At 25.1% G+C, this 26,041-nt stretch overlaps 1 long non-coding RNA gene across 6 annotated transcripts in view; it reads right to left on the reverse strand.

The window, feature by feature from the left end:
- Nucleotides 1-703: 703 nt before the first annotated feature.
- Nucleotides 704-26,041, reverse strand: part of LOC136969998 (uncharacterized) — a 104,430-nt gene continuing 79,092 nt past the window's right edge. For 4 of the 6 annotated variants that reach the window (XR_010879909.1, XR_010879911.1, XR_010879910.1 and 1 more), the window contains exons 2-5: nucleotides 22,921-22,984; nucleotides 15,207-15,404; nucleotides 12,865-13,058; nucleotides 704-1,151 (exon numbers count right to left, since the gene is read on the reverse strand). This is a non-coding gene — a long non-coding RNA (uncharacterized lncRNA). Of the gene's footprint in view, nucleotides 1,152-5,448; nucleotides 5,521-12,864; nucleotides 13,059-15,206; nucleotides 15,405-22,920; nucleotides 22,985-23,071; nucleotides 23,218-26,041 lie in introns of those variants that run through there. The other 2 variants (XR_010879906.1, XR_010879907.1) reach the window with 2 other exon arrangements.

Raw genomic sequence — 26,041 nt, forward strand, 5'->3', positions numbered from 1 at the left:
AGCCAAGTTTTGAATTGGAGGAAAACTTTCTTTCTATTGAGTAATTTAAAATAAAAAATGTGCTGTAAAAATTTGCCGAATATCATTTAATACGGCTTAGATAAAGGATGAAGCCTTTCAAATAAAATCAATATCGTTTAATTTTTATTATAATTATAATAAATAGATAATTTTAATATGTTCGCGTGATTTTATTAATTAATATGTAGGCTAATATTAATATCGAAGTGGAGAAATTTGAGATATAAAAATAAAAACGTTCGAACATATTTGACTTTTGTATTGTTAGAAAAGTAAACTTCGAAAATGATACGAAATATTCGTATTTATAATAGAAAATTATATGGAATAAGTAAATTTATTATGTTACATATCTTAATTTAGATAAACTACAGATCTCAGTTTTAATACTGTAGACTATTCATATATCAAGTTGAAATTAAATTAATGGTTGGGGCGTGTTAAACATTAATTTTCATTGTAAAATTAATTAGAATTTTGAGTTTTTACAGATAAATTTTTGCGTTTATTAACATCATGCCTAATGCATATATGTACAGTATTTTTAAAATAAAGTGACGAAGATACAATGTAATAATATAAAATTCCTTACTTCATTTAATTAAAAACAAGTTTTTAACAAACTCAATCAGAAGAAATTTATTGTAAAAATAACTTTAAAAAAGAAAATACATCTAACATTTCAGAATAGGCCAAGTTTTTTAAAAAAAAAAGGTAGTGAAAACTGGTAAAGTTACAAATTAAATGTTGTATATAGAAAGCTTTTAGAAATTTCGTAGGGTTTAATTCCGGCACAGGTGGACGATCTCCAGTATCTCACTTCATTCCTCTCACCTCAGACATTGAATTCCTGCGGGTGGTTATCCCCTACTCTGACGGTTTCTATTGTTGTGTCAGTCGACCATCACAATGGAATCTTCGGTTCCGACGCCACACTTTAATTATCTGGCTCTGGACACTCCATTACTGTCGGTCCTCTTGTTGTCGCCAGAACAACGTGGTTGTCACATCGACGCTGTCAATTACCAAAGACCCGTTGCTGGCAAAAGGTGGAATTTTTATGACACCCACTAAATTGCGTTAGTTTGTAAAACTCATCCTTTAATATGTTGGATGCTTTATTGTCGTTTCTGAAATATTACTATAACTTTATTACTGCAATTTTGAAATAAAAGAATTTCAATGTTCTTAATAATCATTCCTATATACTTAACCTTTAAAAATAAGCTATTTTGTTTTACATTTATAATATATAATTAATTAATGTGTACAGTACAAAGCGACTATCAAAATTTTCCATTATGAACTTTTCCCTTTGGTTTTTATTGAGTAGAATATTATATGGATCTATATTTACGTGTGTTTTTTATTATTATTATTTTTAAAGCTTTATAAACTTTAAATATTATTTTAAAATTGAATATTAAATAAATTAAATTATGTTTTCTTTCCTGTGAAATTTAAAAAAAAACAAATTTTTCCTTACAAGAAATGGACTTCAAACATACTTCTCTTAATATTAATTAAGCATTATATTTTTATGATGCTACTTTATCTTTATTCTTCTTAAATTTAGTTTAAGAAAAATTTTCATCATCATCACTATGTGGATATGAATAATAAACTTAAGAATAATTCATAATTCATTCTTAAAATAACAAAATAATAGCGAATTACAGGCTTGATACATACAACATTATAGTAATAAATAAGGATTTTTTAGTCATTGAAATCGGAATTTTTCGTCATTTTCATCAATTTCCTTCTTTGTTTTTTCTTTTTCCATTTGTAATATTATAACTAGAAAATTACAGAAGCATCTTCAAAATTACTATTATTTGCTTTTCAGACACGATTTACAAGTCTACCTTGAAATAAAAGACATTTACAAAAGTTTTTCTTTCATTTATTATATCAAAGTATAGTAATTACGATTATTTTCATATTTAAAAATATTTATATCAAATTCTAGTTAATACATTTTTTAACATTAATCTTTTATTTTTAATACAAAAATTGCTTTTTTTATTTAAAAAATAATGTTAATATAATTATTAGACAGTCTGCACAACATATCATATACAAATTAATAAAAATTATACGATTACAAGCAGATTTTTCAAATATTTAGAGATTACAAACGTGAAAATGAATTATTTTATAATATTTTATCATAAGTTTGTATGCACAATATTGCGCTTTGGTTATAGCTTATCAGAACGTAAACTAATTATTATGAGTATATTTTTAAACTTTCATACACGTCCGTTGTTATAAGTGATCTATAATACGTAAGATTGATAACTATTTAGTTATATTTAACCATTATTCTGTAACTTATTATCTTAATTTTCATAATTTCTATCTGTAATTTAGAAGAATTTAAAATATTTTGCACATGGCGTCCACCGCGTGGTTGAAATGCCTGATTCTCCAAAATGCAGGACGTTGACACACGCTGCTATAGCAACAGTCCTGACGTCTGTGTTTTTTTCTCCCCCTTCTTCTTTTCTTTCAGTTACCTTGGCTGCCGAAGAGTAATGGAGGCTCTTGAGAGGTGCCGGACCCGAAGTTCTAGGCCACCTGTGCAGTTACCGTGCTCTGCCCCGTGAAGTGAAGTATATATATATGGAAGTCCACGTTGAGGGGGTGGTTTTGATATATCGTTCTTCTCTTCCATCGCTGACAACTCGCTACAACGTGTGCAGGCAGCTAAGGATCAATACTGTAAGATGTTTTTGCGAGGCACAGCAAGGTTCCATTCTTTACCTATCTGTAATCCCACATAGTAAAGTGATAAAAGTTGCGGTAAGCTTCAGAGAAGGTCTACGCCTCAATGAATCCTCTCTTTGGATCTCTCTTTTGTAAGTTATCATCTTACAATAAAAATGTTCCAATAAAATTTATGTTCAATAGAGGTGTTTACTACCCGTCTTATGCGGCCAGTAACAAGCGAATATAAACATTGGGATTTATAAATTATCCTTATATCTCCTTGTATCATTCACAGGCCCAAGTGTTGTCAAAGATCTCTCCGTTGATAGATTACTGAAGCAATTTTCAATATTGCTCGGAAGATAGATTGCCAATTGCCAAGCTTCTACATTTTTTATACCAGCCTAAAGTAATTCAGTTGTTTTTTTACAATGTTTAATAACTTGTAGTTTTAAGTTGGCAGCGATGTGCTGCGTCATGTAATCTGTTTTAAATCAAATTTATATCTAGACTCTGAAAATAAAATTTTCTTAGAAATTTTATTAACGTTGTATTTTATAATTAAATATCTCGTTAAAAAATCTTCTTTTTACAATAATCAAATAAAGAATATTAACTAAAATGTTTATAAATATTATTTTGAAATTAACTATTATTTTATCATCGTTTAAGATGAATACAATTTGATACAATATAATATTTAAGGCGAAATATAATATTTCGCCTTAAATATTATATTGTATCAAATTCATACGAAGGTTATAATTAAAAGATTTATAGATATGTATTAAATATTAAAATTATTGCGTTTAATATAAATTACTTTATAATTACGGATTATAATTATGATTTTACATAAGAAAAACCAATGTATTAAATATATTTTTAAGATAATTTTGTTTAGTAAGTCATTCTTTAGCAATTGTACAGTACGTACGAAGATGTATATGTGGCGAAGAGAATATTTTCTTATTAACAATAAAAGAGCAATAAAATAGAAAAAATATCATGTTAAAAGATATCACCAAATTTCCAAACAATTACATCCATACTCTTTCAGAGATGCTAACATGGCGCATTATTTCTACACATTTCGTTTCTCCAATGAACCTCTTGAAAGGGCGGGCGATGTTGCAAACGGGGAGCAGACGGAAAGGGGAAAGAACCCTCGGAATTTCCGAGCCAAAGAGTCTCGGGGTGGAAACGCTGTACCAGATGGTGCAGAGTCTCGACCAATTACGCGTGTCTTCCCCCACCTCTTCAACCTCCCGAACTTTTTCCGCAGTTTTCTCTCGCTCGCTCTCACATCGATTAAAGTACGAGTGCCCGGAACGCGTGCGTTTAACGAGGATTTAATGACTTCACATGCGATCCTCATGGGATGAAGGGGAACCTAAGGGAGGAAAGAGAATAAGAATAAAAAGCGAACACCTACCGTCAGGCACACTGATTATACAAGATCGTTGCGCTTCTCTCTTTCTCTCTCTCTCTCTCTCTGTTTTTTTTTTTTTTTTTTTTTTTTTTTTTTTTTTATTATTATAAACGTTTCTACCATTCTTTCTTCCGAATAGCCCACAAAGGATTGTGAAGTTATAACTTTTGGGAATAAAATGAGGGACAATGAATCGATTTTAATACATTCAAAAATTTAGAGCCAGGAAATTATTTTTATTTTAAACATAATCCACTTATAATACGAAACAAATCTATACGAGAGTCTACATAATGGATCCTATTTACAGTAAAAAAAATTTTTCTTAAAATATCCTTAATATTCATACAAAGAATATTATTAATACGTTCAATTAACATATTCTAGAAGAATAAACAAAAAATTGTTAGGCTATAAATCAAACCCGTTTGCATGAAAATTATTAAGATTGTTCTATTATATAAGAATAGGTTCCTTACGTCGAAATTTAATTTTAATTAAATTTATTATTTGATATCATCTAAAACAAAACTATAACAACAAATCTAATAGTATAGAGTAGATTGAGACTTATCCTGTGCAAGGTCAATCATTCGAGAATAAGCGTTATTATATATGTTATTCTTTCTAGTTAAGCTCATAACGAGTTTCTGGAAAGGTCAATGGGATTACAAAAGCTCTGAAATGATTGTCTAGACTCAATGAACTTCAACTAATAGATGATTAAGCATCGGTAAGACGATTATATGGATAAAAAAATGAAAACAATCCCATGTTCCCAACTTGTTATAACTTAGAAGATATCAAACTGTATTATCTGTCGTGATGTAGAGGTATAGGATAATCCTTAAGGTTTGTAATTATATTAATAAATAGCTATTTTCAATAACCATTCTTTTATTAAAAATTTATTTTAATCTATGAAAGTCTATAAACAATGAGTTTCACATGTTCCAATGATTATCAGATCTGTTTAATATACCTGGCTAATGCAATAGATCTAAACATTCTGACTTGCCAAGCGAATAATAAGTTGTATCATTACCACCTGCCCGACTCATTATTTGCTTAATAGCCTGTTAATATTCTAGACGTAAAGTTCGGCTCTTCCTGTATCAATTTCATTTCAATGTCTAAACAAGACAAGAAACAAAAGAGTACTTTGTATTATTTTATTTAAAATAAAATACATTTCTTATCATCTGCAGCAATCTTCAATAGATGAAATTTAATTTAAAATACAGCATAGGGCTTCAAATTTGATTAATATATTTATTACCGTCATTTTATTTATGAATTTTGTCACTAACTTGCTCAGTAATAAGTGTATCTGTAGCAAAATTAAGTGTAATCTGTAAGAAAAATTAGTTCTATGTTAGTTTTTATAAATTAAACGTTATCCGAGCTGTAAAATAAAACGTAAATAAGTTAATTTAATTATTTAAACAATGTTTGTTAAAATGTTTAAATAGACTATAAAATACAGACTAATAACACGAGCAGCTGCTAAATTCAATGAACGAGCTTTGGTTAATATACGAATTGATCACGCAAAGCTTTATGCAACTGTTGCTTTACGTTAAGAACACTTTCACGAAAATATGAATTTTTGAATAAATAAAAATATAAGTAGCTCTTACGCCTATAGGCTACAATTTATTTAAACAAGAACTCATTATATTATAATGAATTAGAAATAAATCTACATTTTAAAAGTTAATATTTAAATTAAAAATTTTTAAATATTAAAATAAATTTATCAATGTATTTTTCTTGTAATTTTTTCTCCTTTCTCTTGCATGTAATATGCACACTCATTTCATTACATATTAATCCAAATTACGACTCATGTTTCCTCAGGCAAGTTACAGGTTTTTCTGATGCATGGATTGTTTAAATGAATAAAGAAAGGTGCTAATGAATGTTGTCATAAAGTACTACATGAGAAATATAGGAAGTAATGTTTTATTGTGTTCAACCCAGACGGAAAGTCATTCCAGATAAAGAGCGGAAGGTCTATTGTGGATTATGAACTTCGTAATTTATAAAAATATATATTTTTTTTAATCATCACCATAAAATAAAGTAATTTTTTTATAATATTGACGATTAACTTTTATAAATAGATATTCACAGTTTGTAATTAAGCAATTTATAAAATTTTTATATCAAATACAGATTCTTAATATATAATTTTCTCCTAAAAGATCGGTTATTAATTATAATACTTTGAAAGTTAATTTATCAGCATATTAATTACTGAATTTACGTTTATATCTTGTTATGCGCTAGAGTTAATATTGTAAGTCAACCTACAAGCTTGAATTTTTAGTATCTTTGTTATTTAACTCTAAATTTTATTGTAAAAAGATCAATTTCGTCATCATGTAACTTATGCTTTTAACTAGAATACATTTTAATTTTATTGCTTTCAATTTTTAATTTTAAAATATGCAAACTTCCCGATTAAATTATAAATGAAGTTTTTCCATTTTAATCATATGAAATTGTGTAAAATCAGAGAAAATAGTTAATGTTAAACATTTAAAATATACTTATCTCAATAAATAAAAATAATAATTGTTTGTAACAAAATTATTAGATTAATTAAAATGAATTTATTAGAATTAACCTACAAACCAATTCCAAAATGTTAAAATTATGTCTGAATGACAACCGTTTCAAAATAGACTTTAAAATGTAGAGTAAGCAAAGATTACTGTAATTTTAAGAATATAGAGCTTGATGCAAAGAGGACAAGCCCCGCTTTTACAAACTCTTTCATCTCTAAAACGTTTTATGACTCGAACACAGTTGGAAACGTTAGAGGAAATTGCTTTATTACGTGGGATAGGCACGCTATACTCACTAGGTCTTTGTGAAAGGCAATCCTAGCAGTTACCATAATAACTTAGTTCAGACCTAGCCTATATATATATATATATATATATATATATTGTCAGACATCTTAATTTTAACTTTACAGCACCAATAAACTTATCGAAGTAATTTTTCCACGCGCTCTGAGGTAAACAAAATTAAATTACACAGAATAAACGTAAACACTTTACTTTTATTAAGTTTAAAATTTAGAATTTACAAAGCATATATTTGAAATTTTTATAATCTAAGTTGCATTTATTATATAATAAATTCAAAACTTGTTTAAAACATTGACATTCAATATTTTAAAATTATTTTTAAATAATTGTGCATACTGAAACTCGATCGAGAAACTAGTAGACACGACAAGGTTGAGTGATCAACTCTGCGACCTAAAAGGTTAAACTTTAGTTGGTACTGTTTGTTTTTGCAATTCAAATGACGGAGCAGCTTCGAGTCTTTGGGCGGAACCGGTGACAGACCTACATGTAAAATAGGATTTCGGTGTGGATCCATCCCTTCACTGTCAAAATGCTCATAACTTCAATCGTTCATCAAATTAATTCTTGGCATTTTAGATATCCTTAATTGAATATCATTAACTCATTGACATTTATCTATTTCATATCATTCGTGGTTTAAATGCCAAATTGCTTACAATAAAAATCAGATAGTTCTAGTCAATTACTGATTATCTTACGAATAGATCTTTAGTAATTTAAATACAATTCGTTCCGGATAATCAATGTTAAATTTTTATTATAAAATGACGTTGAAAATTCTAGCTAATTAATTTTTCTTCTTATTAAACTCTTAATAATCCAAAATCCCAAGTTGCTGGAATTTTCTACTTAACTAAAAATGCATGCAGGCCTGTACAGACTTATTTCTTAAAAATTTAATAAAACTTAATTTACTAGAAAAAATTAGTTACATCAATTGATCTTAGATAAACAATTTTTGTTTGGAAATATAATTTATAAATTAAAAATAACTTAGAGAATATCATTACATTTTTGCTAAAATTTACAATAGTTTAAATCGATATTAATGATAAGATTAAATCTATAAGAACAAGAATGGTTTAAAATAACGTTTCTGTAACGTTATTTCAATCTTTCTAACTTGTTTTTGTTCTTATTTTTTGTTTTAGGAGGTCATGAAAAAGTGTTTTCTTTACTATTGATCAACCCTTTGATGCGAGATATTTGTAAAATGCTGTCAATAAATTGAATTGAATATGTAGTACTGTAAAATATATTCTATACTTTGTATTTTAATAAAAAATCTTATAAAATATTTTTATTTTAAGTATATTAAAATAATATTTTAAGATATTTAATTATAAAATACAACAATGGCTACTACAGTTAGATAAAAACAATTTAAAACAAAAGACTTGAAATCCAACAGAAAAAACTTCTGCTGGATTCAAAGCTTTTTGTTTTCAATTAAGAAAACAGAATAATAATATATTAATTTTAATAAAATTTTAATCTGCATAGAAATCTTGCACATCTCTTAGAAGACTTTCGCACTTTTTTTTCTATTAATTTTCTATTATAATATATGGAGAAATGGAGCAACGCTTATAGACCTAGTAACCCATTGTTATAGGAAGATATTAAACGAAGAGAATGTCGGTAAAACGATTTTAAAATAATTATATCTTTAGTAGAAAGAGAAAATTGACAATGTCATTGACAGAAAAATTTTGTAAAGTTGAAGAGAAAAGTGTATTTGCCATCTTCAAGGCGTCATTATCCTAATGGGAACATCTGAACAAAACGTGTGGGGATGAAACTATTTCCGTCGTCCGATTGATTCGTCGAAGGTTAGATAGTAAGGTAACAAAGAACATTGCCTTTGGGGATGTGACCCTGCTGCAAAAGATTACAAAAGCAAGACTAATTAAAGATAGAGTGAGTTCACATGCAAGACTCTCTCCCTTTTTCAAATGTTCTTTTTGCACCATTAAAACAACCGGTGGGACAATTAGGGTGGGATGAAAAGAAGCTCATCCAATAATTTTTGAAAATGTTCGTCTTGTAGAAACTAGTTCCATTCCGTGATCTGCAAAGGCCTCGCGTGTATGACGAAGAAATTATGTTTCTCCATTTAATTTTAAGCGGCTACATTTTCTGAATTATTCGTTTCTCCTCGAGGAAGGAATTTGAATGGTTTGCCTCTGTAATTTGTCACCTTAATTTTACTTAAGTAGTTAACAAATTCGTGCATGTGCTCGGAAGCTAAGTTTTAAAGATAATTAACAAAACTCCATATTTAATTTAAATTCAAAAATTTTAAAGAATTTGACACTTGTTTTAAATAAATCACAAGCTTTTATCTAACTTGAATGAACTTGAAAGTGGAATCTATCAGAAAGTGAAACGAAATTCAATTTAAATCATTTTATATTCGAAATTAACGACATTAAAAGATTTGAATTAATTAAATTAAATATTTTAAGTGACATTTATTTAGCATCGAAATTGTTAAAATTTACTATGACTGAAAAATTCACTTAATAATAAATTAGGTATATTAAGTTAATTCTCTTGGCACTGCATTATGAAATAAGCTATAAAAGTATTATTTAGAATATCGTATTTGTATAAAAGCTTCAACCAATAGCTAAAATAATATTTAAAAAACACACATTCATTTTACTGTACAGTACATATAAAGCCGTCTTCAGCATTGTAGCTAATAGTCCTATAACAATCCAAAATTAATAATTACATTTCAACTAATTAAATAAATGCTAAATTTATGTTCAACATATAATAAATAACCATTTAGTAAATGCTTATTCAATTGCTTTATTACCCACTAATTTGTAGATTACTATCTAATTGAGATTTACAATATCTTCTTTTTTTCTAATTTAAATTGGTAACAAAACATTCATTAAGATATACATAATTTATGAACCAATTATTCTAAAAGAATTGCATTTTTTCTAGTGAAAATAATAGCTTATTATTTATGATTATATAACAAGATGAATGGAAAATTTTATGATACCAACAGTAATATAATATCAATACATTTGCAGTTTATAAAATTAACTTGATTTTTATTAAAACTAATATTAAAATTTTTTTTAAATTTGTGTAATAATCTAATCAAATTAAACGAATATTACTTAAGTATATAAATTATATATTATAAGCAATAATATTATAAATAGGATAAATTTTAGCCTGAAAATTATAGCATAAATAAATAAAGTTGTGAAAAAATTATTTGTAAATTTAATATTAGTTATTCTATAGATATTTAGGGACAATAATTTACGTAATTTTGTACTTTGTCTTTTTTTAATACTGTTTAATATCATACTTTTCAATAAATGTAAAGACTACAAATCATAAGGTCCTATATTATAGTCATAAAATAATTTTTTTTAATTATAATGTGTCCTGTTTAAAGAATAAAATTTTTAATCTAGCTAAAAGCATTTTAAACTTAGTGACATATGAAAGGTCGAAACCATCATGGTTCTAAAATTTATGGCAGGTGACAACTACAACAATTGTGCATTGTGTGTCATCTCGATTTGACTGAAATATGAGGTTTTCTGTTAAACCCATAAAGAAAATTTCACATGAAAAATATTTTAAATTATTCATACAATTGTATATTTTTAATTATTTATATTAATTACAAATTCGCAATTAAAAATTATTTTTTATATTGCATACAATGCATGAATAATTACATTATATATATAGCCTATATAATGAAAAAATACTTTTAATGGTTCTTTTGTCTATTTAATAATTAAAATATAAAAATAGCTTTAAATTTAAAGGATAATCTAATGTTAGAAATAATAATAATTAAAATTTTTGTATAAAATTATATTGGTATATTAAATTAATTGAATTTTTGATAATTAAGTATAAGAACATAAACTTTCATTCAAAATTTCATTTCTTAATTATCTTTAATTGAAACTGTTATTTATTTTAATATTTAGACTATAACTTCCAAATCTATGACTATATTACATATTTTTTAAATAACAAAATATAACAAAATTTTCCACGTTAATTTTTATTAAATTTAGAAAGAAACTGAATAATTACTTAAATTAAAAGAATTAAAAATTATAAAATACAACTTATTGTACAGTTAAAATAACATTGCTGAAATGATAAGTATAAGAGTTGAAATGTATTACAAATTAGTATTGCCTTCGGGGTGCAATTGATTCAACATGCAACTGTGATAAGTATTTGTTTATTTCCTGACTTGGAATTAGATAATGTTTTGTTGTAGAATATTGTGTCTTAACAAGAACAAAATAATCGTGGTTAGTTTTACGGTTAGTGTTCAAGTGTAAGATATAGACTCCACCCATCTTAGTCCCGATTGGTGAGTTCTCAAGCAAATCTTTAAGTTCGTGTCATCAGGTCTTTCTTGAATGTTAATAGTTACAATAGAAACAATTGGCTTTTATTTTTACTATCGAATAGTCTTTTTTAAACACATTATTCTCATAAAAGCTATTATATTTTTGGAAGCATTTTCGATCCTTGGATGCTAGCCAAATAAAGAAAAAACAGGAAAAACCTGCACGGTCCATTCTTGAAATGAATGTAACAAAATTTTAAAAGATTAATCTTATATAATAGAACTATTAAAATACTGTATATACGATTTATAATTTGCAACAAATTCACTGATGTTATCAAACTTAATAATCTTTAATTCGATTCATCCTAAGTTAGAACTGTTTTAAGAGTTCACTTATTCAACACAATATAAGCTACAAGTTTACGAAACTTTTTAAATATTCAAATTTTTTAATAAAATTTAAAACAACTAATGTGAGTTTGAATTAGTAAATAAATTTCATTTCTAAGTTAAACTTTTCAAGCAGGACACAATTAATAAAATACTGAAAATTAGTTTAATCCTATTGTAACTTTTTCGAATTAGTCGAGATAGACTTTTCTAATTTATTGTTTTTAATATTTATCTTATTTATTTAAACAAAAATGTTTTAAAAATTTTTAATTTATTTCTTTATAAGTTAAGTACAGTACATTTTTCTGAATAATTTTTGATTTTTTTCTAGATAACTATACGTTGACTGGACTTGAACAATCTTACACTGTACTTATAACAAACAAATGATTATATAAATTTAAAAACTAACCAAAATTTGTTACCATTTACAACATAAATTGGAAATATTTAAAGTTATTAGACTCCACACAATCAGATAAAGAAATGTATAGTTTAATATAACTTTTATTATATTTTAAAATTTACTAATAGTTCCTAATTATTTCCCCTTTATTTATAGTGCCATTTGGTAAATATTGAAAATATAAATATAATAAAGTTTCCATTTGTTTAGGAAATAAGTCTATTAGAATTCACTAATAGGCCTATAACCTTGACACAATATGTATAAATTTTCAGATGACTGATAACGATGCTTACAATAGCTAATTATTATCCCCCTATTTAACTTTGTATAGTCACAACACGTCATTCTTATCAAACAAGCTTAATGATATAACTACGATTTTTGATTACCATCTTAGATTACTGTCAGAATATGTAAAATTAAACTTGTTTGGAATAAATTAGATTTAATTAGATTAATAAAAGTTGCTTAAAAGTTTTACTTAATTAAATGTATTATTTTCAGTAAATTTTAAAAAGTTATACTTAAAAAAAAAAACAAGATAGTTACTTTAGTTTAATGGATATCTTACGATTTACTAAATGATTTTTTAATGCTGTTTTCCTTACAAAGTAAAGGAAAACGATTACAAGTTACTTATACATACCTAAAATACAGAAATATACAAGTAGACTATTCTTTCGTTATCTTGTCATACCTAACCAGAAATTGTTGAATACCTGAAGTATTTTCAACCGCCCACTCGACGCCATTCGTCCGTGAAGACACCCCCTGAAGCTAAGTATCGAACACAAGATTGGTGGAAAAAGTTTGCCCCAAGCAACTACCCAAAGTTGATTCCTGTACATAAAAGATTCTAATTAAAATACCTAAAAATATTGATAATAAATAATAAAATATATATTGTAACTACTAACAAGTTTTAAAAAAAATATATTTCTTTTTATAATATTAACTGCTCTTAAAATAAAATATATTTAAAAGTATCAATTTATGTTAAGTAAAACATTTCTTAAAAGTTAGATTTAACAAACGATATTTTGATAGAATATTAAGTTAATTAAATATAAGTTACATTTAAATTGGATTTTTTTCGGCAAAAATACTTGAATTAATTTTAAAAATCGGATAAAGCTTGTGAGTTAATTATTTTCGTAAGAGATTAAATTGTTTAGCGTTCAAATTATCATCAAGTTTTAGTAAAATCCGTTAAATAAAGTTTCTTAAATCCACGGCAGAGATGTGGTTTGTCTCATTCTATTGCAAAGTGGGTATAGAATGATAGAAGTGAGAACTTGAACATCTGGCGATGCTCCTACCCTATGTTTATTATTTGTGGTCGTTATGCAAACCAAGCTTAGCAACTTTTGGAATTTATTGTTCAACGTGAAAATAACCAATCCACTTTTTCCTCAGCGAGACTAACATATGTTAGTGAAGGCAATGAATAATTTATGTTTGTCTTAACGCATCGATTGGATGATATTGCTAACTTTTTAAAATGATAGTGAGCAAAAAAGAAAGAACCAAAATCTCATTTTTTAAAAGGGATGGTACAAAAATTAATTATCTTTTTTGAACCGTACCGTTTTTAAGTTTGCAAACAGAATGTATTGCAGTTATAAATTGTATTTCAAACGGATCTAGGTCTAGATGTAATAATCTAAAGCTGGTTGGAATTTTTTTCTAATCAATTTTATCAAATTTAAGTATAAATTATTATTGTAATATATTTTACTTTAGTTCATAATAAAATTACTCCATTGACTATTTACTAATATATTTATATTATTCTATTAAATCTAATTTCGATCTCTGTTGTAAATTATTACTTAATGTTATTGAGATAAGAAAACTAATGTGGTCAAAATCAATATAAGCAATTTGTAATCAACATTGCACCATAATATGTAATCAGAGAACTGTTCTTTTTAATCGGAATGTAAAGAGCTTATAACATTGTAATTTAATAATAAAACGTTGACAATATAGGTGTATATAAATACTTTTATCTGTGTTTTCATCATGCTAATAGCATTCTTTTTGAAAATTGTTTGATTTTTTTTTTACGTTTAAACTTAACCCAAATATGATTTTTATAAATTCGAAAAGTTGTTAAAGAATAAAAGCGTGCTAAGAAAGAAAATGCAACAACGTATTCTAAATATTTCTCGAAACAACTTTCTAGTCAAAAATTAGATCTTTAGAAATTTTAATCTAAAAAATTTTATTTAAAAATATTTTGTGAAATTAACAGTACAAGTATTCCTATCAGTTTTGGTTATTAGCCTTAGGCAAAAGGCGTCTTCTGGACTTGTTTTCATTAATCACATTCTTGTGACATCGCATCCTTTTTCTAACAAACCGAACAAGATGAAGATAAGAAAAGAAGAAAAACTTATCCTATCCATAGATATCAACGTCTAAAAATGATTTTGTGATATGTGATGTTTCAAAAGCAACAAGCTTTAAAGTTAAATATGAAAAAGACCAATTGACTTTATCAAAACCAAGTCCAACGACCTGATGAAGTAAAACAGAAAAATTTGCAACCACTGTCACGACTTACGTAACGGAATTCGATTTAATAATATCATTTAATAACTTTTAACTGCAAAATAAGTCATATCCTAATATTTGACAATGTGAAGAAAGATTATTATTTATAAAATATGTAGGTTAAAATATTTTTTAAATAAATTTGTTCAATGTAATGTAATAACTATAATAGGTCTGTATTAAGTTAATATTTAAAAAAACGAAAGTTTTATTATTTTATTCATCTAACAAGTAAGTTTAGAATTCTTACTACAACGTAACTGCCCTAATTTCAAAATGTTATATTATCACAGTAGGCCTATGTACTGTAATTGTATTCCAAACAATAAGAAAATGAAGACATTTCGTGACAATCTTCTCAATGAGTAAACCAATAGTAGCCTATAGTCATTGACTATTGCATATTTAATAACAGTCCAATCTGCTTACCATTACTAAAGGTGGGATACCTGGCAGTCTCTTCTCAGACGATTTCGTTCGTTTCGCTATAGTCTGTGTAATTATAGAACAGACTGGACAGACGACATTGATAAATGATCCGTCAAGACGTCGCTTTCTGCTTAATTATAATACACTGTTTTTTATCATGTATCCCTTGGACCGTTGATCCTTCTTGTCTTCGAAAGCCTGGGGAAATACCAGTTGTTATTTTAAAGTATGCTATGTCATTTAGTAAACTGAACTTAGTTGACAGCAAAATAATAATTACTCTGATATGTGATTTTTGTTTCGAGAAACAACTAATAATCATTTTATTAATTTAATTATTAATCGCTCGCATTTCTTTCATTTAAAAAAATGCAAAGTTTAGCCATTAACGTTATATTAAGGATATATCATGACTTTTTAAATCTTTCTAGCGGTACGTTATTTTATATAGACCTACAATCTATACATTCGTGCATGTTATTCAGTTGTAAAGTCACTTTAGCATGAAATAAATGTAAAAATGGCGATTAATTCTTAAACGTTATTAAAGCCAATGAGATATCAACTTTTTTAAACTATTCTTCATTAATATGTATGAACATGTTAGAAGCAACCTACATCCCTTTCATTTGTCCTTTAAAAACGAGATTTGTCCCTCCCACAATCTCCTCCTGTGTCCTTTTCTATTAAACACTTGATTGTTTCATACTTCTTACAATAAGTCAGTTGTTTCCTAGAGTCTTTAATGAAACGATTAATAAGAACAGGTTACGGTGCCTCTTTTCATTTACTTTTTTTCTACCTCAAATTGTAGGAAGTTTCAGCAAATTAACTGTAAAATGGATATATGAATGAAGCTCCTTTTTTTACGAAATAAACCAATAGAAAAAATAGCATCGAAACCACAAAGATAATTGAAGAGATTTCACACATATTACATGAAGTAAATTAATTTTTCGAACCTAAAATCTTAATGTTAGAAAAAAAATATCTGAAAATATTACTTTTCTTCAATAATTTATTAGCAATTAAAAAGAATTAAGTTTCATGTTGTTATAATTTATAGGCTATAAACATTTTATCTCATTGGTTTGTTCTTTATTAGGCTAAATATATATATATAATATATATTTACAATCTATTTTATAAACTGTATACTTATGGTGCATATTTTTGCATTTTTTCATACCTCTAAATATTTTTATTCATTAATATGCTTTTTTGACACTGTAAAGATGCTTAATAAATAGTTTTGCAAGATAAGAAACTAAAAATTTTTACAGCAAATGTTTTAAAATTATCGCTGTAAGATGTCCAGTGTATATTTATACTCTTAGTAAGATTTATTATTTTAATTGTGCCATTAGGTGATGAAGAATATTTAACATTATACGTAGTAAAATCGAATGCTAGAGCTAAAAAAAAATTATTATTTTAAAGAATTTTTATGTTAATCAAACATTTTATTATCGATCACCGTCTATTAAAAGGGGGATTTGCTGTATTAGATGATTTTGAGTGTTTATTCTATATTCCTTCATCCTCAAATTGCTACTGTCATGATAAGTGAAGATGATGAACGATGTTTAGAACTTGGGTAGTAAAAGGTGGAAATTTTCCCTTCGAAGAGAAATGACTAAGTTAATGACCTTGTCCTTTAGTGTAAGGCATAAGGCTGCATCATTGAAAATAGGAGGGTAAATTGAGTACCGAAGTAATTTTAAACTATTTTGTAAATTTGTTCCAATTTATTCTATCCTATTTAGCTTTTAATTCTATTAATTTCGTTAATCGATTACGATTAAAAAGATTTTTATATTTACTTAGTACACACAATAATACTCAGTTTACTCATCTATCTTGCAACAATTTTTGAAACCGAATTAGTCGGATCTGATACTTTTCCGAGATTAAATAACTGTTTGAAGGAACTGTAATAGGGCTTATTTGCTTAAAAGTAATAACTCAAGTTAGAATTCGTTAATAATCTATTTAAAATGTAATTTAGAACAATTATATTCAGTTAAATTCGAAACAATCTGGAAACACTTGTTGCTGATGAAGACATTTTTCTACTGTTTTCTTAAATTAATGCTTCGGTTGGTTTCTTTCAAACCTTATTTTCTATAAGCAATATCTTTTTGTTTGGTCATTACAAGACAGGTTAACGTAACGGACAAAATTTTGAACTCAAGAGTTCGAAAAGTTTTGTGTTGCGTGTACAAAAGGGGCGGAATCTAAACGTCAATCAATAAAGACAAGTAGGTTTCTAAATGATATTTTTTCGTTTGTTAGCACGAATAAAGTGTTAGTTACTTACTACACATACTTCGCTTCTGATCAGAAATCAAAATTGACAAATTTCTAACCAGTTTAATAACATTAAACTCTTGTAAACGACAGACAAGATCAGTAACATCAGTGATATTTGATTAATTTTTAACTAATGCTATAAGTCGATCGGAAATTTTGTAGATGAAATAATAAAATGTTATTTACTTACGGTATACAATGCTAGTCTAGACACATACAAAAATAAATAATCATAAAATTATTAAGCCGCAAAAAAGTATACATTTATAAACGTAAACAAATATAAATAACTCATTTTCATTATAACTGCGTACATTAATTTGCTAAAAGGTATATTTTAATTTTAAAATAAGTCTTTTGCAATTTACCATTGACATTGCGGAACAAATTTAGCTTTATAAATTCAAGAACATGCTTATAATTAATTATTGGTATAGAAATTTCTCGTAAACAAGTCTTGATTTAGTTATGCAAGTAATGATTGCTAAACAGGATATTTATTGTTAAATATCAAAATGGTATTGAAATTATATAAAAATTACAACTTTTTAATTGAGTAATGTTTAGAAAATAACATTTCTTTTATTTTTATTATAAAATTTTAAAATAAATTTAACAGTAAAATGTTTTTACAAATTAATTATAAAAAGTCACATATTTATACATAGAAAGTCAATCAATATGACACGTAAGCCTATGTAAAGCGCTCATTAATTTTCTTCAATACATTTTTAAATAATACAAAAAAGATCTATTGAGATTAAGATGTAAATTGGCATTTATTTTAATCTAATTAATAAAGTTAATGATTTCATTATAGATTAAAAATGATTTATGAACATATTTGTTATTTTTAATAAGTTATCTTTCTGTTTACAATATTTACGAAACGTCTTTTTTTAGTAGGTCTACTATACCCATCATCAATCCATTACAATATCCTAAGAATATATTTAAAATAATAAGAAAATAACAGAAAGAAAAAACAAATTATTAATTTTTCTCAATTTTTTAACGTTAAAAAATTTTAAATCTGACGTCTTTCGTAGCGGAAAAAACCTTGAAACAAGTTACAATAAAAGAAAAATATATTAACTTATGATAATTTTATTCTGAATTTTATCGACTTAACGGACTTTTAAATCATAGTTAGAATAATAGAAAATATGTATATATGCACATCTGTATTTAATCTGCGAGAAATCAGATGATCGAAAGTTATCTACAAGAACTTAGTTATGTCATTAAATCTTATTACGGTTATAAAGCAAAGTAATTTATAGTTTATGAACGAGTGCATGTATCTTAAACTCTCACAGGAAAGTGCGTGATAACTATCACGAATCTTCAACAGGGTGAAATCAATTGTATGGTAATACCGACGGTCGTAACTTTTACTGATGACGGATGTGACATCATAACTTTCCCCGAGGCTGCAGTAAAAAGAGGTAGTTGGTTAGTGGGTCTTCGCTTGTCTGGACAACATTATACGATAATACCTTGTCTCTGTTATGATCTACTTCCTGAATTTAAAAAGTTGCCATTGCGTAATGCGAACGATCTCTAGAACCTACTTATAATCATCTTAAAAAATCAAACAAATTATTCTCGTAAAGGAAAACTAATTAATATGAATTTATTTAGGTTAGACATAACTATATAATTTAATCCATAATTTTAAACATTTGATTTTTAACGCATAAAAAGTAAAAATATAAATAAAAATAACGAGTAATAGGCCTAATAATAGAAATTATTTACTATATCAGGGGTAGACCCTCCAGAAAAGGCTTTCTCGTATTACAAAGTTTATATTTTTAAAATATTTAACATTTAAAAATATTTTATTTTTATTTTTTTTTTGAAATTAAGCATGTTAAGTAACCAAACTTATTTCTATTCATATAAACAATAAAATTATGTTTATTATTAATGAATACGGAAAGAATTATTTGGCTTATAGCTTATCTATTTACAGGAATATAACTTAATTTTCGATTTTTGTAACCAAAAAAAAATTTTTTTCGTTAATTTCTATAACAAATTGACAATTTATAAATAATTTTGATATTTAATAAATAAAATAAACATGGTTAGATTCGCAATAATTAAATATTGCATAGTATTTAATGAATTAATTTTTCATTATAAAGATTTAAATTTTTACTAAAATTTAAACAATGCTATAAGATTTAGATAAACGCATAAATAATAATATGTAAAATTTAATTTTAAAGCGTTAGTTTGAATCTTATATAAACTTATTTCCTGTAAAATTCTACATCTTCAGAAGATTTTAATACTTTTAAAACAACTACCACAAAAATATTTCTTTTTTCACACAAATGTTTAACTGTATCAAAGTTTTTAGCTTTATATAGACATTGTAGAGCCCTATAACTTCGGAAGAAAATATCTTTATATCATATTGATAACAACTACTATTTTAAAAGAGAAACTTAACTTCACATTCAACAGTTTCTTTGATGTTAAAGCATAATCTTAACATTATAGAGATATATACATAGGAATTAAAGATAAAACAAACATAACCGAAGTATTCTTCATTCAAATTTACAAAATTTACATATTTTATGTAATTAAACGGTTGATTTAAAAAAATAAATACATGTAAGAATTAATTGGTCTACTAAAAAGTTGTATCTTGCCTCCATTAATTAAATAAAATGTATTTTCTAGTCAGCGTAAAACTAAATATTTGATTCAAGCTTATATGACAAACAAAATTTTATTTTTTATACAGAATAAATAAATAAATCATTTTTAATACAAAAAAAAAAGTAATTCAAACTTATTTTTAAAATGTATATAAATGGAGACCAATTAACCGAATTATTATACTATATAGGCATATCTAATCTTAAAATTAATTGAAATAATACATTTTTTAAATTGACTATTACAAAATTATAAACTTGACATACCATTTTAATACATAAAATACATTTAGTTCGCGAAATTTATTTAAACACATTAAATTTTTTTTGCGAATCTAATTATCTTCAAAAAAATAATTTAGAAAATTACATTTTTTTTTTATATTGAGGTTACCTACAATTTATAATGTGTAAAAACAAACAAAGATATCCAACAAATGTCATTTTGTTTGATTAGATTAAAAAATAAATAAATTATAAACAGTAATAATTTATTGAATATCCAAAAGAAACGAAATAATTTTGTTTGAAAATTCTATTTTACTTCTCCCAAGATAATATTTGATACATAAATCTTTCAACTGATTCGTCGTCACGCAAAACCATATCCGGTTTTATCACGTCAGTACTGAAACTTCAGACTACTCAGACATGTAAAAACAATCCTAATGGTTTATTAAACAATAGTCGGCTTATATATGCTCTATGGTTTAGGTGGAGTCTTATCGATATATCTACTGACAAATCATCAACGACATCCTTCTTAGCAAGTTACGTCACTTCCTTTCGTTTACCGATTCAATCAGGTGTTAATTTAATGCGTTTAGATAATCCTTTAGTATCCTGTTATTTAATATAAACCTATCCTATTTATAACTTATAAATTGTTTAGATAGAGAAAACGGTTTGATAAATGTATATCTTCGTATGAATGATGTATAAAGAATAATATGAATAAAATGAATATTTTAATGAATAAAATAAATACAAAGAATAGATTTTTAAAACATTTTAAAATAAGAATAATTACATTTATTCTGTATATTTCTTAAAATTATTACTTAATAATTTTAAAATCGCTTGTTACTTTAAGAATTTTCAGTTGAAAAATTATAAATATTTTAAATAGAATTACCCATTTTATATTAGTTCTACATTTTTATAATTAAAGAAATTTATATAAAATATTTTTTTTCTGTTTAGAATCTTTTTAGAAATTTATAATAAAAAATAATAAAAATGAATTAGTTTAATAATTGTCTTAATCATAAATTACTTGATAATAATAAGTTTTATCAATTTATATAACAATAATTTTTTTATATATATATTAAATTTAATATTTTACGAAATAAAAAATTAAATTAGTTATTATTATTATAACAAATAATAAGTTATAAAGCAATAATTTTTATTCCTTAAAATCATTATTGTGCTCTACAAAAGTCAGATTGATCTACATGTACGAAAGTAGCGACACCTTGTGACAAAGTCGGGAACCTAGTTTTGTTTCTTATAAATTAAACGTAAATCAATCTAAACAATATGTTTTTATATAAAATACATTAAACAATGATTTGATACTATTAAATATTTTATTTTATTAAAATTAAATTTGTATTTTACTAATACATTTAAAACATTAAATTATATTTAATTTAAGATATTTACAATAAAAATTTTGCTTTATATTGTTAAATTTTTATTATTAATTTTTATTTTACTAAGGTTTAATTTTTATTGCAATATTTAGAATTTTTATTTAAAAGTTTCTTTTTTTAAAAATGTTTATATGTTATAGCCTAATGTTTCTATCGGATCTTTTTATTAATAATATTAATTAAAATTAATAAAATAAAAGTATTCAATAACATATACATAATAGGAAAATACACTGTATGTGTTTAATCTGCACATAATCCTTAAACAATCTTGTATGCCTTATTTATCATAATTTTATTTTCGTAATTATTAGTTTTTATATTTATATATTTAAAAAGTCATTTAAATCAAATATATTTACTCTTTTTAATTCAGAAATTTATTACTAAAAATCGAAAATTTCTTAAGCACATTAATTTTTACTTCTCATTAAATTAAATTAAATAATTCAAATTAAAATTCACTAAAAAATATTTTTAAACATATCAGGTAACTTTATTTTAAATTTAACGAGATTAGACAACTTTAAAAGCATATTTTTTTGTTGAAAAAATATGCTTTTAAATGTTTAAATTGTTTTTTGAAAATGTGCTTTTAAAGTTGTGTAATGTCGTTAAAGCAAGATAAAACCACTTTTAAATGATTAGATATGAAACTAATAAAGAATTAAGCTCATACAATATTTCTTAAAGTGATATCAATTTTATTAAAAATAACTTGTATAAAATTAGTTTATTACTTAAAAAATTCATTTTAATACAAATGAAGTGAAAATATTTTTATATTATTCTTTTTATACAAAGAATATAAAATTCTAACTTAAAATATATGATTTCATATTAGAAAAAATAAATATTGAAACAATTTGAAAAAAATAAACATTCCTTGTTCTCTAAATAATAAAAATGAAAAGGTAATAGAAATTCAGATAACAAATATTATCTTTTTTATTTAATTATTTTTAAATTCTTATTTTAATTAAAAATAAAAAACAAAATTATTTTGTAAATTTGATATGTAGCCTAATTTAAAGAATAAATAACTTAAAATGATTAACTTACTCCATTTTGCTCTGTTCTTCAAGAGAAACATTTTCCTGGTTGTTCAATACCCTGAAGTTACTATCTAGAAGAGAAATTTTGTCTAAATTAGAAAATATCAGTAGTTTCGTCATTTACAGTCTATTAATATTCGTCATTTGTAAGTTATTACATTGATAAGAATTTGAATACTTCGTAGTCTATATTTCCTCAATGAAGCTTCAGAATTATCAAATTTACAGCTTCAAAAGTCAATACTTTTACTTTTTCTTTCTTCCTCCCCAACTCTTCCCAACTGATCTTAGAAAGATAACTAAGCTTGAAAAGAGAAAGAGAAACACTCAGAAGTCTAAATTTTATGTATTTAAGCGCACATATTTATTTTTAAACTTGTAATTATTTTTAATTTTAAGTATGAATTAATTTAAATAAATTATATTCAGATTAATTAACTAGAAGCCTCAAATAACAGAGGTCTAGAAATCCTAAATAACACAGCTTCTAACTTTTCTTGGTAACCAGCAACACTACTATATTAAGAAGTAAATAATAAGTTTAAGACATTATAATACCGAAAAACGTCGATAAGAGTATAAATTTATGACCATAATTAGAATGTCTAATACAACTAATTAAATTAGTCATTTAAAATAAATCTAAGTTTAAAATCTATTAGATTATTTACAAATTGAAAATTTCTGAACATTTTCCATTTTTAAAGAACTTTATTAGGTCTATAAGCTTATAAATTTCCAATTTTGAAACAGAACTTAAAATAATTAATATAATCATATTTCAATTATAAAAATAATTGTATAATGTTCGTATAAAATTAATATTTATCAGTATTTTACAAATTATACAATAGTTTACTAATAAACTTATTAATTAAGTTTATTTTTTATAAATTCAGACATGTATATTAATTACGTTACTTTAGGAACTAATCATTTATTAAAAGAAATAAATATTTGTGTGGGCCTGGTTATAATCATATTCATGATTTATTTTATAAAGTTTATACAGCACATTTTCTATCTATAAGTATAAATTACTGTAGAGTACTGTACATGCTAAATTTTTCGATATGTTAAATGTATTTAAAATGCATGGATCTACCGTGTTACTGAATCCGATAAAAGTAGTAAACGATATCTTTCGATTTAAAATCCTTTTGATATATTTAAATGTCTTATAATAAATAAAAATTAAAATCGAATGTATAAGTTACAACAATATAAACTTCTATTGCGTTAAGACACAAAAACAAAAATATTTGTATGAGTTAATTCTATTGGAAACCATGTTCTCTATCTCTACCAATGTGATAGTACTATTGGTCAATGTATATTATGACTCTGTCCAATTATATATTGTTGTCGAACATGTAGAATATCATTAAATTCGCCAATTTTGACGATTCGTTCGCGTGTCCGTGATATGAAGAAACAACAATTAAATCCTGCCAATGTCATTAATAACATTTCCGCTTTCGGCTTATGCTATTAAACTAATGATTAAATTACAATTTTTCAGCTTGAAAACAAACGAAAAATTCCGAAAAAATTAGAAAATATAGACTGTAAATGCATAAATAGTATTAATGATATTTCAACATGCAATAACATCTTCAAGATTTAACTTTAATCAGTAGAAATTACTAAGACAAGCATTTATCGCGTGATTCTATTGTTTGTCAAAATAAAATAAGAAACGAAATTTTGAAAATATATGGAAGAAAGTGATTATTTTAAAAATTTTTAAAAGCTACTTATTCATACGTATTTTCATATTACATTATATTTTATAAAATATTATAATGGCGTTTGAAAAATCCATAAATGTTCCGCGCTGTAGTTCCTACCATGTAACAACAGTAGAATTGAGTGAAACGAAATTTCACGAATAATTAAAATAATTTATATAATTCTTATTTCTTTAGAAAAAGGGAAATTGAAAATTTACATATATAGTTATTTATTAATGATTTTATTTGTCTAAAGTGGTCTCGGTTGTAATTAAATATTGGCATGTGTACAGAGATTTTTTCAATACGAAAATTATATAAATATATGCTTTTGAAGGTCATAATAATTATAAAATGTAAATAATAAAATTTATTTATATGTTACGTGCTTAAAACTTATAAATTTTAATGTATTACGTTAATTTTAATTATATTATTTTAGAATTGCATAAAATTCGATAAAAACATATTTTATACATTATATTACAGTATTAGCATTTAAAATGGAGAACATACAAATAAATTTAGCGTTCGTAATGTAAGATTTACATTTATAAATTATATTAAAAAATTATTTGATAATAATTTTAAACATAAATCTTTCGACAATTTTTGCATAGACCAAAATAATCTAAATATAATATTATAGCTTTAGGACTTTTTTCGTGTGATGATCAATGGTTGCTTATTTTTCTCTTGTTTTCTAAATGCTATTTTCAGAAAAACTGGTACTGTCCTTCTAAGAAAGTCGTTAATGTTGCAAGAGGCTGGGTCATTTTGCCGGATCTCAAACATTAAGCTTCAACGCGGGAATAGAAACAGTTCGTTGCCATGGTGATGTCAAATACTCAGCGAATGTTTTTAAAAACTTCTAACATTCAGCACAGAAAAACATGCTACTTGAATAACGAATAGTTTACATATAAAATGCTATAAGAACTACTATAGTGTATGAGGTTATTGTCTAGCCACGTAGCTTGAGTTTACATGCAAAAACTATATTTGAATTTAAAAAATCTTTATCGTTTTTTGCAAAGCATTTTCTGATGTTCCAAAAATACTAGTCCATATTTACATCGAAAAATAGTTTTAAAGAATACCTGATAACTCATGATATATAAAAACACATAAAAGTAAACGCACTGTACTGTACCGTACAGTACAACTGAATTTAAAGATAAACGCTGTAGGCAAAGTAACTTGAAATTTTTCTCCTTTATATTAAATTATTTTTTATTTAATAACAAAATACATTGTGTAAACTTACGAAAAATAATATAATCCAAAATAAGAAAGGAAAATCAAATAGATTTTAGAAGAGGAAAGAAAATATGTTTTTTAGTTAATTAAATATTTAATTGGGTGAGGTTTAATTTATACTTATTTTTATTTACA

The sequence above is a fragment of the Centruroides vittatus genome, unplaced genomic scaffold, assembly GCF_030686945.1.
Source record: "Centruroides vittatus isolate TY-2023 unplaced genomic scaffold, ASM3068694v2 contig_1863, whole genome shotgun sequence".
Classification (NCBI taxonomy): Eukaryota; Metazoa; Arthropoda; class Arachnida; order Scorpiones; family Buthidae; genus Centruroides; species Centruroides vittatus.